A 15495-nucleotide genomic window follows, 5' to 3' on the forward strand; every position below is an offset into this window, starting at 1 on the left:
CTCGCGGCGGTTCATGATAGCGATTAGCAGGCGCAGCGGCAGCACACGCTCGCTGCGTATTTACAATTTCTATTAGTTGGTGCTGCGGGGGGCGTGGCACTTGCGGAGACGTCGGACGTTTGCACGCATGCGCATGTAAGAGCGGGTGTGAGAGAGGAACTGTAGGCACTTTTGCTCCTTAAATACAGTGAACTCTCACTTGAGTGAACTTCAAGGGACCGAAGGAAAAGTTCACTTAACTGAAAGTTCACTAAACTGAATATTGACTACACCAACATAAGACATGGCATACAGAGTCAAAAGTTTGAAGTGCAATTCACGGAGCAAAAGACGTGGCATCCATAGTGTTAGAAATGTGTGAAATGGAATTTGGACATATCAATAGAAAACACACGTTGCTCATTTGTGTGCACATGCGGAACCGATGAGATTGGAAAGAAAGAGACAACCACCATGCCACGACTACAGGCACTGTACCACGACTAGCCGGTCGAAAAAAAAAAACACACACACACACCACGTGGTTTGTGGTGTGACAGATCGCCGCTTTGCTCTGGCGGCGTTGTAAGCGCCCGCGTTGTTACTTTGTTCATGGCCTCCGAGATTACATGCTTGCTCGTTTTGTGTGACGGATCTCGGAGGCCATGTCTCGTTGCCGTTTGTTTTCCGCGCCGCCGCTTTGCCCCAGGGGCGCTGTAGCGCCAGCGACGTTACATTGCCGCTGGAGCGGTGGTTTGATGAGGGTGGGCGTCAGTTGCGCCTGCAATGCAGTGCAGTGCAAGCCTTGGTCCTCTGAGCGAGTTCGTTAAACTGAAGTATTGACTGTTCCGAAATTCGTTTAAGTGAAACATTTTTGCATAGAATCTATGAGCAAACTGCCGGGGATTCTTAAAAAGTTCGTAATTCTGAAATATTCGATAAACCGACGTTCGTACAAGTGAGAGTTTACTGTATATGACTCTGCCTAGGCACTACTAAAGCTCCTCCATCCACACGCCACCGCCGCTTTCTTAAGTAGCGACAACCTTTGTTGTGCGTCGCATTTTCCCCTCACACCAAATCCGGTTCTGACATTTCCGGTTTAAAAATTTCCGGTTCCGGCGTTTCCGCTTCCTGGAGTTACGCTGCGGGAATTTCCGCTTTGACTGCTGTTAGACGATGGTGAGACGCCCGCGCGTGCTTAGCAAAGCTGTGACAGTCACCATAAGAAGAATGCAAAGGGGACAAGCTGTTGTATTCCGCTGAAGTAGTAGTTCGCGGTCGCTGTTTTCCAAATGCACGAAAAACGGCAGTGGTCTCCAAGCGTCCAGGCACTACATTCCACTGTACGTTGTCCATCGTGGCACAATTAACCCGTCGCAGGTTGACGCGAAGCTGCAGCTACGTAAGTTCCGCTTGACGCCGGAAGCTAAGACGGTGAATGGGAGAGGAGTGTGGACGAGGAGGGCAGGTTGGCGGTACTTAACCTGGTCGGCGGAAGCGTGTATGGAAGGGCTTTAGGCACTACGGAGGAGTTCCTTAGCGCGTGTTGTATGCGTTTGTCCCTAGGAGTGCCGGCAGAAGTCGCGGGGCGTGGTAGTGCTGAACTTAGCGTCTCAAGTTGGCGACTGGACGTAATTATCTTTATTCAATCGTGTGTTTTACTCATTGAAACAACGTGTCATTATTTCGCATTATTGCTGGCGCCTCCAGGACACGAAAGCGGCAACGGGGACACCAAAGCTAGAACCTGGATTGGTCCGTGGGTTGGGGCCTCCGCTTCGGCCTCCGCGGCCCCAACCCACGGGCCGCCCTGCTTCCAGCTTTGATACCCCCGCTGCACCTGGATATCCTGCGCCGCCGGCTTTATTATAACCTCAGGTTCTCTCGTGAGGCCTTCGTTTGGCGGTTACGTGGGCCCTCCTGGAGCAGTGCTTGCAAAAAAAAAAAAAAAAGAACGCTATCTATCGTCGCGACGAAAAAAAGACCCACAACTTATACAACACCAGTCAGAACCTTGCCCCTTCAGACACAGCGATCACCAAATGGGGCGTCCGTGCCCACTGCCTCACCGAGCGGGCAGCCAGCGGCGGAGCGTAAACAAACTCGATCGCAGTCCGCAATGCCGGCATGTCTAGGGGACAAACGCATACAACACGCGCTAAAAAACCTCCGTAGTGCCTAGGCAGATCACGAGTCACGTATTCAAGTAGCAAAGGCACCCAGCTTTTCTCTTGCATCCGCTCTTACTGGCGCCTGCGCAGTAACGTCGAGCGCCGCAGGAAACGCCACGCCCTGCTGTACCTACCCTAGCAAAAATTCTAATAGAACTTTGTATTAGTCTAATACAGTTTTGTATTAGTTGTATAAGTTTTGTATTAGACCAATAGAAATTTCTATTAGTTGTACTGATTGACCTATAAGACCAATAGAGCCTATGTATTAGGCGTATGTCTTATACAAACAGTGTTGCATGTCTGCTAGTTTCGTTATTAGACTGATACGTCCTATTGACTTTATACAGATTGTTGCTGGTCTGTTGTGCAACATGCATTGTTGAATTCTGTTGCCCCTTTTTGCTGCTTGTTTAATGCGAAAGTTTATGAAAAAATTAAGTCTGTATTGGGGACGATTTGCAGAGAGGTCTCTGATTATTCGCTGAATAATTAAGAATTTTTCTGTACAAAATGTGCAGCACACAGCATTCGCACGTTTGTATTAGTTTCATCGCACTAAGCTTATCTCTCAGCGATATACACGAAAGCGATGGACGCGCGCCTACATGGTCTTGCCAATTTCGTTTCACTGGCGACGTCTCATAACTAAGCCTCTGTTGAGCCTCGTCGCGATGAGTCGTGAGGAAACAGCTAGTGTTTACAACACCCCCAGCAAATACTTCGCCACGAAAAAAAAAAGCACAACGAACAACCAGCCGTGACCTGCAAGGCAGAGTCGCGATGCCCGGTGGGTTTACGAACGATGGTGCAATCGCAGCAACCATAGTTGTTTGCCACTGAAGTTTCGTTAGTCCCGTATCTTCTGTTGAAGTGCGCATAAAGCAGTGTTAAACTTGTAACCTAAATTGATAACTTAATGCCGCATATAAAAGGTGCTAAGAATACCTGGCTCCGGACAGGCCGCCATTGGAATCTGAACCTGGCAACGTTTAACGTTAGAACGCTATCTAGCGAGGCGAGTCTAGCAGTGTTATTGGAGGAATTAGAGAGTAGGAAATGGGATATAATAGGGCTCAGTGAGGTTAGGAGGACAAAAGAAGCATATACAGTGCTAAAAAGCGGGCATGTACTGTGTTACCGGGGCTTAGCAGAGAGACGAGAACTAGGAGTCGGATTCCTGATTAATAAGGAAATAGCTGGTAACATACAGGAATTCTATAGCATTAACGAGAGGGTGGCAGGTCTTGTTGTGAAGCTTAATAAGAGGTACAAATTGAAGGTGGTACAAGTCTATGCCCCTACATGCAGTCATGATGACCAGGAAGTCGAAAGCTTTTATGAAGACGTGGAATCGGCGATGGGTAAAGTCAAAACAAAATACACTATACTGATGGGCGACTTCAATGCCAGGGTAGGCAAGAAGCAGGCTGGAGACAAGTCAGTGGGGGAATATGGCATAGGCTCTAGGAATAGCAGAGGAGAATTATTAGTAGAGTTTGCAGAACAGAATAATATGCGGATAATGAACACCTTTTTCCGCAAGCGGGTTAGTCGAAAGTGGACGTGGAGGAGCCCGAATGGTGAGACTAGAAATGAAATCGACTTCATACTCTGCGCGAACCCTGGCATCATACAAGATGTAGACGTGCTCGGCAAGGTACGCTGCAGTGACCATAGAATGGTAAGAACTCGAATTAGCCTAGACTTGAGGAGGGAACGGAAGAAATTGGTACACAAGAAGCCAATCAATGAGTTAGCGGTAAGAGGGAAACTAGAGGAATTCCGGATCAAGCTACAGAACAGGTACTCGGCTTTAACTCAGGAAGAGGACCTTAGTGTTGCAGCAATGAACGACAATCTCATGGGCATCATTAAGGAGTGCGCAATAGAAGTCGGTGGTAACGCCGTTATACAGGAAACCAGTAAGCTATCGCAGGAGACGAAAGATCTGATCAAGAAACGCCAATGTATGAAAGCCTCTAACCCTACAGCTAGAATAGAACTGGCAGAACTTTCTAAGTTAATCAACAAGCGTAAGACAGCGGACATCAGAAACTATAATATGGATAGAATTGAACAGGCTCTCAGGAACGGAGGAAGCCTAAAAACAGTGAAGAAGAAACTAGGAATAGGCAAGAATCAGACGTGTGCGTTAAGAGACAAAGCCGGAAATATCGTTACTAATATGGATGAGATAGTTCAAGTGGCTGAGGAGTTCTATAGAGATTTATACAGTACCAGTGGTACCCACGACGATAGTGGAAGAGAGAATAGCCTAGAGGAATTCGAAATCCCACAGGTAACGCCAGAAGAAGTAAAGAAAGCCTTAGGAGCTATGCAAAGGGGGAAGGCAGCTGGGGAGGATCAGGTAACAGCAGATTTGTTGAAGGATGGTGGTCAGATTGTTCTAGAGAAACTGGCCACCCTGTATACGCAATGCCTCATAACCTCGAGCGTACCGGAATCTTGGAAGAACGCTAACATAATCCTAATCCATAAGAAAGGGGACGCCAAACACTTGAAAACTTATAGACCGATCAGCTTACTGTCCGTTGCCTGCAAAGTATTTACTAAGGTAATCGCAAATAGAATCAGGAACACCTTAGACTTCTGTCAACCAAAGGACTAGGCAGGATTCCGTAAAGGCTACTCAACAATAGACCATATTCACACTGTCAATCAAGTGATAGAGAAATGCGCAGAATATAACCAACCCTTATATATAGCTTTCATTGATTACGAGAAAGCGTTTGATTCAGTCGAAACCTCAGCAGTCATGGAGGCATTACGGAATCAGGGTGTAGATGAGCCATATGTAAAAATACTGGAAGATATCTATAGCGGCTCCACAGCCACCGCAGTCCTCCACAAAGAAAGTAACAAAATCCCAATAAAGAAAGGCGTCAGACAGGGAGATACGATATCTCCAATGCTATTCACAGCATGTTTACAGGAGGTATTCAGAGGCCTGGAGTGGGAAGAATTGGGGATAAAAGTTGATGGAGAATACCTTAGCAACTTGCGATTCGCTGATGATATTGCCTTGCTTAGTAACTCAGGAGACCAATTGCAATGCATGCTCACTGACCTGGAGAGGCAAAGCAGAAGGGTGGGTCTGAAAATTAATTTGCAGAAAACTAAAGTATTGTTTAACAGTCTCGGAAGAGAACAGCAGTTTACGATAGGTAGCGAAGCACTGGAAGTGGTAAGGGAATACATCTACTTAGGGCAGGTAGTGACCACGGATCCGGATCATGAGACTGAAATAACCAGAAGAATAAGAATGGGCTGGGGTGCGTTTGGCAGGCATTCTCAAATCATGAACAGCAGGTTGCCACTATCCCTCAAAAGGAAAGTGTATAACAGCTGTGTGTTACCAGTACTCACATATGGGGCAGAAACCTGGAGGCTTACGAAAAGGGTTCTGCTGAAATTGAGGACGACGCAACGAGCTATGGAAAGAAGAATGATGGGTGTAACGTTAAGGGATAAGAAAAGAGCATATTGGGTGAGGCAACAAACGCGGGTAAACGACATCTTAGTTGAAATCAAGAAAAAGAAATGGGCATGGGCAGGACATGTAATGAGGAGGGAAGATAACCGATGGTCATTAAGGGTTACGGACTGGATGCCAAGGGAAGGGAAGCGTAGCAGGGGGCGGCAGAAAGTTAGGTGGGCGGATGAAATTAAGACGTTTGCAGGGACAACATGGCCACAATTAGTACATGACCGGGGTAGTTGGAGAAGTATGGGAGAGGCCTTTGCCCTGCAGTGGGCGTAACTAGGCTGATGATGATGATGATGATGATGATAAAAGGCCGTAATATTTATTGACATCAATGAGCAGTATCGCAGAGAAGGGAACACGGCAGGCGGGAAGATCGCAAAAGTACAGCCGTAGTCAGCCGTAGTTGCGCACAGCACGTGTGCATTGGCGGCTGCCATGTTGCAATGTACTGTTAAGGCGAGGTGTGCGCGATTTTTAGTGAATGAACGATGTGTTTTTAAGGAACCGGAGGTGCTGGCGTCTGCGCAATCTTATTCCTGCAGTATAATACTTGGATATGAGTGTTGTGTGACTTCAAAACAACGGAAGGCAACTGTTTTTACCCCTGTGCTTCGTGGATCTATCAGCGTGCATCGATGTGATGTGTTTTCGCCGGCGCCGATTCCTTTCCATTTGGAGGTAACTATTGTACTTATTTATGCTTCTATAGTATAGTATAAAGTTGTTTATTTTTATCCCAATGGTGGATGCACTTCAGTACAGTGTGATTGGGCCGATTGTTGTGCGCATATATAGCAGCAGTGACATGCATGTTTCCGACAATGCTGTGCAAGATTTCTGTCTAGAGTTGTTCCTTATCTGCCTACAGTTTCGATGTAACACACAGAACATCTTTGGTGCATTTTATGTGCTGTCTAATTGTTCTCTCATATCAGATGGCGTCATTTTCCTTTATGATAAACATGTCGAACTAAGCATATCACACTTGTCCTAAAATTAGTTTGGAAATTACGGGGCCATATTATTCCAATTTAGAAGCAAATATTGCCTGCTTAAACATTTAGTGGTAGAACAAGTACCCTGCTTTTAAATGTTTCTATATGTGTGTATGTTTCTACCCAGGTTTTTTTGACCACTCCAAAAGGACGTTCTCTGGTCGAAGTGGTGGAGTAAATGCTCTGGCAATCAAGATTGCTGACCTGACGAAGATCTCGAAAGAGAAATCTGTAAAAATATTTGTGTGCTAATAAATGCTCCTAGCAATTATGCCTGTTTTTCATTCTGTAACTGGTGCATTGAAACCTTTTCTTTCACACCAATAGACCTATTAGACTAATACGCCGATATACCTATTAGACTAATACGCCGATATACCTATTAGACTAATACGCCGATATACCTATTAGACTAATACACCAATAGACCTATCAGACTAATAGGCCAATACACCAATAGATCTATTAGACTAATACACTAATAGACATAATAGACTGTATTAGTGTCAATAACCTCATAGGCTATTAGTTTTCATATTAGAATTTTTGCTAGGGTAGCAATTGTAAATATGCCACCCGCGTAAATGTTATGTTCGTTTGTATGCGGAGCGTTTGGGAGCGCTGAAATCATGGCACGCAAGCGGACATGCCACGTGGTATTCTTTTTTGTACTTCGCGGGCATCTGCAGTAAGCGGAAAAACACTAATGTCTAATAGATAGAAAGTTAAAAACTGTCTAATCGGACGTTTTGCAAAGCGCTGTGCAACTTTCTAATTGGAATGTTTCGCCTAACTTCGTTGCTTCCGAAGTTGGTTCATAATTCTTCATAATTCATAAATCTTCATAATTATGCAATTAAGCAGAATACAAAAAAATAGTGTGACTTACTCCATACAATAGTCAGCAACATGCCTTTGCTTGTGTCGTCTAGAGTGCATCGGCATATCTTTAAAACTCTGGCTAAAGTTAGCTGGGAGGCCCTCTATAATGTCAGCTACAGAGTTATCCTGGAAGTCAAAAGACGTAGCAAGTAAAAGGGAACAAAGTGTAGAGGAAAAATAAAAGCACACGAAAGCATTTATATTGGCGTGAATTTGAGCACAAAAAAATAAAGAAAATGATGCAATGTAAAAACGTGGGAAGTTCAGCATACGTTACTAGTGGTCCTCAAACTCTTGTAGATGTGTCTCCTTTTAGTTGTAACAAACCTATAACCGTGACTGACATCTTTATAAGCATTCTCAAGATTTACTTTATCAATTACATCGATAAATTTACATTTTAATTTATTCAAAGACATTAACCACCGCTGAGAGAGCTGCGAAAAATATTGAATATATTTTAACAAGGATTGATAAGGGGTCCCCCGCAGCTTTCGCATCGCGAGAAATGCCCAAGAAAATCGATTTTTTTTTAAAATCAAATTTTCAGTTTCTATAACTCCTTTTCTATCTGGTTTCGAAATAGCGTCACTGTAAACCACGTAGAAGTGCTCCAAAAAATTTGTTTGATCAGCCAAGGTGGCGAAAAATTTCGCTGAAATCAAGAAAGAACAGCATTTTTCAAGCCACAATATCTCCGGAACGGCGCAACCGAACGCCGCCATCTTCGTCTCGTTGGAAAGTGCATTTCTCCATCTTCAAATATGCCGCTTCAGCTACGTCCTTCATAGAGAAACAAGCACACAAAAAGCAAATTATTGAAGGTTGTGCCGGAGTCTGCGATTGGCCGCGCCCACCACGTGACTCCAGCGCGGTTCGCCATTGGTCCGGTGCTCGCGTCGTCTGCTCGACTCTTTGCGCCTCGCGAGTCTGGAAGTCTCCACTCACCGTAATCTCGACGTGTCAAAACGGGCGCTACGCGGACATTGCAGTAGCATGGCCGATCCCTACGTTTGTGGACGTCTCAGAACCGCGGTTAAGCATACCGAGCATTGGCGACGCGGACATCGCGACCAAGATTTGCGCGAAGAATCCTCGGACACGCGGCTAAGCCTTTCAGCACTTGGTGTTTCGGAATTCGTGACCAAGCACATTGCGCACGCAATCTTCAGACTCGCGGTTAAACATTTCGCGCATAGGAGTCTCCGACTTGGCGATCAAGCACATAGCGCGCGGACATCTCGGACCCTCGCCTAAGCATTTTGTGCATCGGCGCCTCCGACCGCGCGACTAAGCACATCAAGTGTCGACTCTTCGAGCCCGCGACTAGGCACTTAGCGCATCGGCACGCGCGACTAAGTACATCAAGTGTCGACTCTTCGAGCCCGCGACTAGGCACTTAGCGCATTGGCACGTCGGACTGCGCGACGAAGTACATCAAGTGTCGACTCCTCGAGCCCGTGACCAGGCATTTCGCGCATCGGCACCTCTGACTGCGATGCTAAAAGTACTTCGCGCTTTGGTACCTAGAACTGCGCGACTAAGCACATATCGAGCGTCGACCGTCAGCGAGCCAGAAAATTGTCTCGTGTGGACTAAATCAAAGGGCAAAGACCCAAAGAACCACTTGTAAGCAAAGACAGCAAAAAATACAATCCTGGCGAATTTTGAGAGATGTGAACTGCTCCAAAAACTTTGAGAGACGTTTTCTCAAAAGTGTGTTTTGGGCATTCTGCATTGTCTGTGGAAAAAGTAGCATGGGAATGCCTGGACCAATTTTGATACTGTTTGTTTTTATGTATTCTCTGAAGTGTGCTTAAAGGTATGACAGCTTTCAATATCTTGCTGAGGGCTTACTTTTTTTCTGGATTCTAATTTGTGAATGACAAGTTCTGGTACAGTTAGTGAAGGTGAACATGATGTTCTGTTTAAAACAAAAAAGTAAAGTGGTTAGAAAGTTCTGGAACTGTTGTACCCTGTAGTGCTCTTTTGAGCAAATGATTAAAACTACATGCAGCTCCCTGGCATGTTTCATTAAAGTGGCAGGTTTTCCACAAGCGGAACACATGTAACCTTTTGTAACATGGAGACTAGTCAAGTTATCGTAATGAAACCACATTTCTTTATTTAAGACACTTTCAAGTGTGGCTGCCAAATTTCGTTGCTCTAGGTCAAAGAACGAAAAAGTTCGCTCTGATCCCCACCTCCCCCCTTAATCATGTATTTTAATGAGAAGGATGTAGTTTAGCCCTTGAGGCCTGAACTTTCATTTCTTTGGCTACCTCCCAAGCAAAATTTTGTCGTCTCATACCGATCAACGAAGGAGTGCGAAGAGGGAAATGGATAGTTTAAAGCTTCACGTCAAAAGTTGGTAAGGGGCACTGACGTCATTGGTGATTGTGATAGTTGGACCCTCAAAGGTGCCTAGAAAAAGGCTCATGACCCATTTAGGGGTCATGACCTGAAGCTTGAGAAACGTTGTGCAATGTGCATATTTCCTTTAATGTGCCGGCTTTGTGTTATAGATTAGTACTTTGATTTCTGTAGGCAAGAAAAAAAAACTCAGCTTAGTCAACGTACCTAATGCTCTGGAATGTTTGGTAACATCATCTTTGATATGAATGTCCCATACCATCTTTTTGTGAAATGTTGCACCTATACTCCTTAAAGATGGCACAATGTTTAACTTAGTGCTGTGCAGGATTAAGTGTGGCAGTGAGACCGCGAGTTTATTTCTCGTTCGTAATAAACTGGCTTTTGTTTTTGAAGTGTTTATCGTCAACCAGGAAATGGTACTCCAGTTCCATAGACTATCAAGCATGTTGCTTTTCATGCCAATTCATTAATCGATTTTTCAGAAAAAAGCGCATACTCGTGTCGTCTGCATAGATAACAAATCAAGTGCTGTTGTCAGTGCGAACTATATAGTTGACATGGATATATAACTGTACAGGGCCAAGTATACTGCCCTGAGGGACACCAACACTTATATATTTAATATCTGATAAGCAATTATTTATTGTAACTTGTTGTTTCCTGTGCCATAAATATGTCGTGATAAGGTGTGAGAAGTTACCACGAAAGCCATAATGGCAAAACTTTCGAAGCAAAGTTTTGGGATGAAGCCGATCGAAGACTTTTTAGAAGTCGACAAAAATGCCCATAGCGTAAGCCTGTTTTTTCAGAAGAATCTAAAATAATTTTTTTTACTTAGAAAAGCTAATTCTGTAGACATTGCTTTGACAAAGCCAAACTGAGACGTCATAATATTGTGCTTATTTACACAATTATACATGTGAATACATCTTCTCAATGCACTTCAAAAAGACTGGAAGAATAGAAATGGATCTATAATTTGACAAATTATTCCCACCTCCACACTTGGAAATAACAAACTTTTGCAATTTGAAAATGTTTTGGAGAGATGGAAGAAAAAAGATTTATAATGTATGTTAAAACAACTAATATGACACTAGCAACAACATTTGTTGGTTGAATTTGAAGGCTGTCAGTGTCGCTACTTTTGCTATTGTTCAAGGAGTGAATTACATTTTCAACTTTTTGAACAACTGCGGGAGTAAGGAAAGCACTTTCACGTGCGCTTGTTCTAAGTATTTAAGACACTGATCGGTGTATGGAGTGTCACTTGCTGCAACAAGGAATGTATTTAAAGAATTTGCTAATTCATGACCAGATAGTAATCGACCATCTAACGTTAAATGATCTACCGTTCGCTTCGTTAATTCCGAATTTAGTAAGGTTTTTAAACATTTCCAGGGAATATCTGTTTTAGAGCGCAGCTCTTAGGCGCCTGCTCCTGCGGTGAGTGTCGGTAGCATAACCGAGTGGACGAGCACAGCGAAACATGAAAGAGCAAACGTAAAGCGGGAGATGAAGGACGCAAGCCGCAAACGGCGAAGACCAAGAAGAGTGGCCCCTTCAGTGACGGGCGTGCGAGAAACTGGTGTCATGCGGACCAGCTTGACTGCTCGATGCATACTCGTATGTGTTCTTTTATTTCCTCTCATTTTCTTTCTTTTTTTCCACACTAAATTTAACAATTGTCTAAGTTTGCCAAGACGCGTTCATGGCCGCATGCGTACGGGTGACCCCAAAACCACAATGTTGGAACCTTTGAGAAATACTACGCCATGTCACCTGCGCACGTGCAATTCCAGAACTATGAGACCGGAACCGTTTAGAAATCGTTCGATATGGAGGTACCCATCACGATCAGGAAAATACTTCTGTCGCGGAGAAATCAAATAAATCTTTAGGCATGTAGGACCCTCGGGGCTGTAATTGTCGGCAATAAGGTAGCCTCCCCGCTTGTGGGATTACCTGACTGAGCTATGGTGAATGCTTGGTTGTCATAGTCGGAAGTTCGAATCCCGCTATAAGTATTTTTTTTTTTTTTTTTTTGTGATGGTGAGTTTGAAATTCACCTCCTCCAATGCACAGCTTCTGCAGGCTTGGAGTGATGCCTGTCACCGGCAAAAGACACCGAGAGCGAGTAGGGCTATACTAAAGGCCCACAAAGCTTCAACTAGGCACACCCTCACCAGATCAGGAATTGGCCTCCCTGGTGCAGTATTCGGCCACCCCCTCCCAAATGGCTAACTCGATCACTCTATCGCCCTCAGTATGGCTTTCATAGATTACGAAAAGGCATTTGATTCAATAGAGATACCAGCAGTCATAGCGGCATTACGTAATCAAGGAGTACAGAATGCTTACGTAAATACCTTGGAAAATATCTACAGAGGTTCTACAGCTACCTTAATTCTACGCAAGCAAGAAGACATCTATAAAGAAAGGGGTCAGACAGGGAGACGCACTCTCTCCAATGCTATTCACCGCATGCTTTAAGAAGTATTCAAGCTACTAAACTGGGAAGGTTTACGAGGAAGGATCGACGGCGAATATCTCAGCAATCTTCAATTTGCTGATAACATTGTTCTATTCAGCAACAATGCAGACGAATTACAACAAATGATTGGGGACCTTAACAGAGATAGTGGGGTTGAAAATTAATATGCACAAGAGAAAGATAATGATGAATAGCCGGGCAAGGGAACGAGAGTTCAAGATCGCCAGTCAGCCTCTAGAGTCTGTCAAGGAGTATGTTTACCTAGGTCAATTAATTGCAGGGAACCCTGATCATGAGAAGGAAATTCATAGAAGAATAAAAATTGGTTGGATTGCATACGGCAGACATTATCAGCTCCTGATTGGAAGCTTACCACTATCATTAAAAAGAAAGGTGTACAATCAGTGTATTTTACCACTGCTGACATATGGGGCAAGACTTGGAGTCTGACAAAGAAGCTTGAGAACAAGTTAAGGACCGCGCAAAGAGTGATGGAACAAAGATTTCTAGGCATAACGTTAAGAGACAGGAAGCAGTTTGGATCAGAGAGCTAACGGGTATAGACGATATTCTAATTGACATCAAGAAGAAAAAAAATGGAGCTGGGCAGGTCATGTGATGCGCGGGTTAGTTAACCGATGGACCATTAGGGTTACAGAATGGGTACCAAGTGAAAGAAAACGCAATCGAGGACCACAAAAGACTAGGTGGAGCGGTGAAATTAGGAAATTTGCGGGCGCTGCTTGGAATCGGTTGGCGCAGGACAGGGATAATTGGAGATTGCAGGGAGAGGCCTTCGTCCTGCAGTGGACATAAAACAGAATGATGATGATGATGATGGTGATGATGATGTGGTCTGTCGGATAGCTTGTTGTCTACTATCGTCTGCTAACATCAACTCTCGGTTACGCTTGTTTTGTTAGCTTGGTTTGAGCTCGTTCACGCTTGTTTCATTTGTCGTGGTTTGCGACTGTTTTGTAGTCTGATTGTATGCGTGACACAAATTGTGTAGTACTTTCTGGAAGCCATGCTGTACTAGCAACTACACTGGAACATCCGGCGAGTCATGTATAAAAGCCGATGCGCTGAACTCGTAGATCACATTTTCAACTATCGCCGACTATGCTACATATCTTTCTCAAATTCTTTGCCTCAGTATATCGCTAAATGAAAACACGTATAGGGCTGTACTAACATTTCGCATTAGGGAGAGCATCCTAACCATCGGTAAATTCTTTTTAATGATTTGTGTGCTGAATAGGTTACCCAGGTAGTCTTTTTGCATTTTACTTCAGGCTATTGACTTTGTTTTGGTATGCATTATATGCCTTGAGGTCTTCTATGGTTCTAGATTTAAAGAAACACTGATACAATGTATTTTTATAACATATTGCCTTCAGGTAATACTTTGTTATACATAGCTTTCATGCTTTTCGCGCTTGTGTTTTTGTTACGAAAAGGAAACAGTGCTTGTATGTTTTCTTATATATTGCGATAAATGCGTCATATGTAACATCTGTATCTGACTTATAATGTACGCTCTCCCGTGTCACTTCATACAGATGTTGCTTAATTTATGCAGCGTGAATTTGTTTATATTTCGAAAACACAATGACACAGTTCGGTTGTGTTTAATGCAAGATGGCTCGTCATTGAAGAACATGTCTCAGATCAGCTTCTATAACACCAGAAGTTAGAAGTTCTTCGTTTGAATTTGTAACGAACACGTCAAGTAAAGTTGATTTGAGTAGAACTTGTTGCTGGGCGAGTTGGTCGGGATCTAAAGAATACATTGTTGCACCAAAAAAGGAAAATAAAGACTTGGGAAGGAAGAGTACGAAAAGACAGATTGAGCGCTTCCTTCCCAAGTCTTTATTTTCCTTTTTTGGCGCTACAATGTATTCTTTAGATCCCAACCAACTTGCCCAGTAACAAGTTCTACTCAACTACATTTCTAGTAAAGTGGGCCCCTTTTCTACCATGTCCACTTCAAGCAGCGCTCAATCTGTCTTTTCGTACTCTTCCTTCCCAAGTCTTTATTTTCCTTTTTTGGCGCAACAATGTATTCTTTAAAGTTGATTTGTCACACTGAATACGTGTTAGCAAGTGTATGGCACATGTGCAGGCGTTTGCTTGTAGTAAATGGACAAGTTCAACAGCCGCACTAGTCGTGCTTAAGATGTCGATGTTAAAATCACTGCCAAGTGCCAAAGTGTATTTGCGATCATTGCTCTATCTCAAATAGTTGTCCAACATGCATGTTTTGCATGTGTAGTCCAAATAACACATGGAATGCACATCGTGATTTTTAGATCCTTTCTAGGCTATTAATACGTGATGTGTTAGCTAGTGCTTGCACAGTTTTCGCATATAGTCGTAGACAAGATGCAATGAATAAAATGTAAAAAAAAAAGTGTTCCTGGGTGTAGCAGTCACACCACTGCACTTGTCATTGGGAGGTACCTAGTTTGTACTGTGGGTTCGATGGGTTTTTCTTCTTTTTAAATTTTGAATCTGCATTACTATAGAATATGTCCCTTTGACTTCTGCAGTAGTAGTTCTTTACCTATGCTTCACAACCAGGTCTGACACGGAGGGTTCCTGCCAAGGGGAGCGAATTAAGCAACCCGGCACAAAGCGTGCGAGGGAACGGGTCTTAGTTAGGTGCCACTTTGGCGGCCACGGACCAATGAATAATGACATGTTACTGTGAATTTGTTGCATTGTATGCATTGCCGTTATAGGCTCTGTATCGTCCGCTTTGATCACATTTAGACGAAAGTTAAGCGCCAGTTCTCATGTATTGCCCATTGCCATTGGCTAGGCATCAACAGAGAAAAGCGCATAGACAGAACTTATATGACCCCTGTATGCTGACCAACAAAACATAGACAGTAAGCACGCCTCTGTTGTGAATAATAATAATAATAATAATAATAATAATAATAATAATAATAATAATAATAATAATAATAATAATAATAATAATAATAATAAAACAAAAAAAACATATTCCTTCATAAAGCATTCACATGTAATGTTGGGTCATAGTTATCTCTGAAATGCATCTATATCTTAATGGAA

General features: G+C 43.5%; 1 long non-coding RNA gene across 1 annotated transcript in view; it reads left to right on the forward strand.

The window, feature by feature from the left end:
* The window catches only part of LOC142559778 (uncharacterized), a 139332-nt gene extending 127870 nt beyond the window's left edge, over window positions 1-11462 (forward strand). Inside the window, exon 5 of the long non-coding RNA XR_012823247.1 lies at window positions 11319-11462. This is a non-coding gene — a long non-coding RNA (uncharacterized LOC142559778). The remainder of the gene's footprint in view (window positions 1-11318) is intronic.
* Window positions 11463-15495: the final 4033 nt, after the last annotated feature.

The sequence above is a fragment of the Dermacentor variabilis genome, chromosome 10 (assembly GCF_050947875.1).
Source record: "Dermacentor variabilis isolate Ectoservices chromosome 10, ASM5094787v1, whole genome shotgun sequence".
Taxonomy (NCBI): domain Eukaryota; kingdom Metazoa; phylum Arthropoda; class Arachnida; order Ixodida; family Ixodidae; genus Dermacentor; species Dermacentor variabilis.